General features: G+C 44.5%; 1 pseudogene; it reads right to left on the bottom strand.

The window, feature by feature from the left end:
• Positions 1 to 222: 222 nt before the first annotated feature.
• LOC139356201 (uncharacterized) lies at positions 223 to 833 on the bottom strand (annotated as a pseudogene).
• Positions 834 to 4,321: the final 3,488 nt, after the last annotated feature.

The following is a 4,321-nucleotide window of genomic DNA, read 5'->3' as shown; positions in this document are numbered from 1 at the left end:
GACTGCTTCTTTAGTCCAACATGTCAAAGGACCATATTTTCGTGTATCAGTTTGAAGGGGTGGCCTGCCCCTCCACACCTGTGGGTATATCTCGTCAGGTGGGATGAGAGACTGAGAAAAGAAATAAGGCACAGAGACAAAGTATAGAGAAACAACAGTGGGCCCAGGAGACCGGCACTCAGCATACCAAGGACGTGCACTGGCACCAGTCTCTGAGTTCCCTCAGTTTTTATTGATTATTATTTTCACTATCTCAGCAAGAGGAATGAGGTAGGAGAGCAGGGTGATAATAGCAAGAAGGTCAACAAGAAAATATGTGAGCAAAATAATCTACGTCATAATTAAGTTCAAGGGGAGGTACTATGCCTGGATGTGCACGTAGGCCAGATTTATGTTTCTCTCCGCCCAAACATCTCAGTGGAGTAAATAACAACAAAGCAGCATTGCTGCCAACATGTCTCGCCTCCTGCCATAGGGCAGTTTTTCTCCTATCTCAGAAATGAACAAATGTACGATCGGGTTTTATACCGAGACATTCAGTTCCCAGGGGCAGGCAAGAGACAGTGGCCTTCCTCTATCTCAAGTGCAAGAGGCTTTCCTCTTTTACTAATCCTCCTCAGCACAGACCCTTTATGGGTGTCGGGCTGGGAGACGGTCAGGTCTTTCTCATCCCACAAGGTCATATTTCAGACTATCACATGGGGAGAAACCTTGGACAACAGCCGGCTTTCCAGGGAAGAGGTCCCTGCGACTTTTCGCAGTGCATTGTGAACCTGGTTTATTGAGACTAGAGAATGGCGATGACTTTTACCAAGCATGCTGCTTGTAAACATTTTGTTAACAAGGCACGTCCTGCACAGCCCTAGATCCCTTAAACCTTGATTCCATACAACACATGTTTCTGTGAGCACAAGGTTGGGGCAAAGTGGCTGGGGCAAAGTTACAAATTAACAGCATCTCAGCAAAGCAATTTTTCAAGGTACAGGTCAAAATGGAATTTCTTATGTCTTCCCTTTCTACATAGACACAGTAAGAGTCTGATCTTCCTTTCTTTTCCCTACATCAGTTTCTGAGCCCCAACTCTATATCTATCTATTCTTGTCTCTCTCTCTCTCTCTCTCTCTCACACACACACACACACACACACACACACACACACACACACACGTGCGCTCTCTCTTCCTCCCCACCTGTGCATCCATCTGTCCATTCATCCATCCATCCACTGCCCATTTATCTGTCTATCTCCCAGACTCACCCAGAATAATCTCCCTTTTGATTAACTAAAGCCGAGTGACTAGAGACCTTAATTGCACTGCACATTCCTTCACCTTTGCCATCTAATGTGACCTAATTATAGAGTAATCTCCCATCTCATTCATATTCATATTCACAAATCTTGAGTGTTTTCCCTACACCAGATTCTTCCAAACATATTGGTTCCCAGGTGTTCATAATGGCTTCACGAGCTAGACATTGTTGCCCTTGACTTACAGACAAAGTCATAGACACTCAAGTTTAAGTGACTTACCCAGTGGTAGCAGAATCAGATTCCACATTTGTGGCCTTGTGGCCTTGTATGCCAACCCTTCCCAACAAGGGAGAAGCCCATAGCACTGATGTGAGAAAACAAATGCAGGTTTGGATACCGGCTTTGTGGTGGGATTTGGGCTGAGTGATAGCATCTTCTTGTGCCTCAGTCTCCTCCACAATAAGAAGGAAAGGTTTGTTGTAAGGATTAACTGTGATATGATGTAGAAAGTGCTCAGAATCTTGCCTGGCATAATATCACAGGCTATGGTTACTGTCTATTTTGATTAGCATTGCTATTATTGTTACCACTGTTAATACTACCCCATAGTAAGAATGTAACAACTTCAGTAGCAGAAGGAGAGGAGGAAAGTGATGCCCTCACAAACCAATGAACCTGGGTGGGAAGTAGGGTGTGCTTGGATGCAAATTTCCTATCTGGTATTATTTCTTATACTCCAAATTTCTTCCAGATTCATGAACATCGTCACAGGACTCAAGTGACTATAATTCAGTAAGTCCAAGCCACTAACATTATGTCTAATTAGCTAGTCTTAATCGACATTAAGATAAATAACTTTTCAAATTATTTTTCCCTGTGAAATTGAGGCATGTTAGAGGGCAACCATCGGTAATTTAAATCAATGAATTAAGACAAATGTAATTTAGTGCTTGCTGAGAAGAAAGAGAAAAATTTTTGAATGTGCTAATCAACTCACCCATGTTGATAGTTAGGGGAAAATTCTGAAACACATTAATCAGCTGTGGGTGAAAGAGCTCAGAGACAGTATCATGCCGTTAAGAGCATAAACGAGCAGTAATGGTTGAAGAACAAGCAGCACTTGGTCTTCTTGGTCTCCTGCCAGCAGAGATCCTCATCACCATCATCTCATTTTCTCTTACTTGCAGTTGAAAAGTCCAGCCTTCAAGCATAGTGCCAACTGTCTGTAAAGAACACAGCTTGACATTTATTTTTGCTACCTATTTCTCACCCATCCCACCTACTTTCTCATTTCAGGGTCCTGCTGACATCGATGTCTGAAAGTTTAAAATGTATGTAAGTAAATTTTCCTCCAAATTTGATTGTGCAGTGATAAAGGAAGCCACAGATTTGAACTGGGGATGACAGCATGTGGAATAGCCACCCATTTCCTGCATGTTGTGAGTTGGGGTGGCCCAAAGCTGACAACAGAGGCAAAGGCATAGCACAAATCCAAGAGCTGGAGTCAGGGCATTACAGTCTGACTCTGTAGTTGTAGAGGTAGCCTTGAGATGCTAAACATAGCTTTTCATTGCTTTCAGCTTCTGTCGTGATAAAAAAAGAAACGTCAACTTTAGATTTCACACTATTTAAGTTGTGAAAAATGAGAGAATATTGAATCAGTTGTGATTCTTTCTACTGAAAGTGATAAAACTTGACACAAACTGTCTCAAGCAAAAATGGGAATTTATTGGCTTATGCAAGCAAAAATATTGGGATGTATTCAGCTTAAGGCAGAATTAAAACCAAGAATTAAAACAAAGCTCTCAGAATTTTCATTGCCAAGCTCCGCTTTCCCTCTATACACTCTAGCCAGGGAGCTCTAACTCTCCCATCATGGTGACAGGTGGATGAGCCATCTCCAGCCTCACAGTCTTTCAATTAAGATGAGCAGGAAGCACATGACAATCTTTTCTGTGGACCCCAGAGTACTACCTTTACTAGTTCAACTGTCCTGGGGGTACACACTGAAGTGTGGTAGTCAAGAGCTCAAGCTCTAAGTAATTTCCTGGTTTGCAGCCCAGCCCTGTGACCTGGGTAAACTTAGCAACCCTCTCTGAGCTTTATCTATAAAGAGGGCTGGTACCTGCTGCTTAGGGAAAGTGTGAAACTCAGATAGGTTTATGCAGACCAAGACCACAGGACAGTGTGGATGGCACATTGCAAGAGCCCAGTGAATGTTAGCTGCCGTCATCACATCCCCACCCTGAGCCAGTCTTACAGGGCCAGAGGAGTGATCCAAACTGATTGCTTGGGCAATAATAATCTGAGATTCTGTGCCTGGGCAGACCACCCAGGCAGAGAAGAGGAAGCACAGACCTTCACATTAAGTTTACATCATCCCCAGGGGATATGAACCCATGTAATAATGTGGGTGGGACACCTTATGACATGAGGTCGGGGGTCTTACTTCTCCTTCTGCTCCTCAGCTGTGCTGGAGCTGTGTGTGCTGCAGTGAGCGCCAGCTCCCTCCACCCTGGAATTCTGCTGATCTCAGCGGCTTGGTTGGTTTGCTTCCTCTGGCTCTCACGCTAGATGAAATTGTAGACTCATCCATGTGTAAGAACTGTCCAAGGGGTGCTTGAAGGGCACTCTCACCATTGCATTGCATTGCCAAGCTACAAACACAGCTTTATGCTCCAAATTCTTCAAGCTCAAGAGTATCAACAGCGCTTGGCTTTTACTGAGCCTGCTTCCATTGTTGGGAAGCAGCCTTCCATCTATTCAGAATGAGAGCCACCACACCAATTCAAAATGATGAAGCTTAGAAGGGGAAACCATGTCCCCAACGGGAAGCTGCCAACCAGCTCCCTGCTTTGACCGAAGTGGCTTCTGTGGGCGCCTGGAGCAGAGCATGGGTGTGACTCACAGGGCTTCACCTCCGTGACAATGTGGGAAGTCAGGATGGAAGGAAGGAGTTGGGGCTGGGAGGGGGGCACAGGTTCTTACCCTTAAAATCAGGAATTCTTGGAGGGAAGTCTCATGACATCCCTGAGCCTCAGTTTCCTTACCTGTGAAAGAGGAAAATAA

The sequence above is a fragment of the Macaca nemestrina genome, chromosome 1 (genome assembly GCF_043159975.1).
Source record: "Macaca nemestrina isolate mMacNem1 chromosome 1, mMacNem.hap1, whole genome shotgun sequence".
Classification (NCBI taxonomy): Eukaryota; Metazoa; Chordata; class Mammalia; order Primates; family Cercopithecidae; genus Macaca; species Macaca nemestrina.
This window is presented reverse-complemented; position numbering and strand designations above follow the sequence as displayed.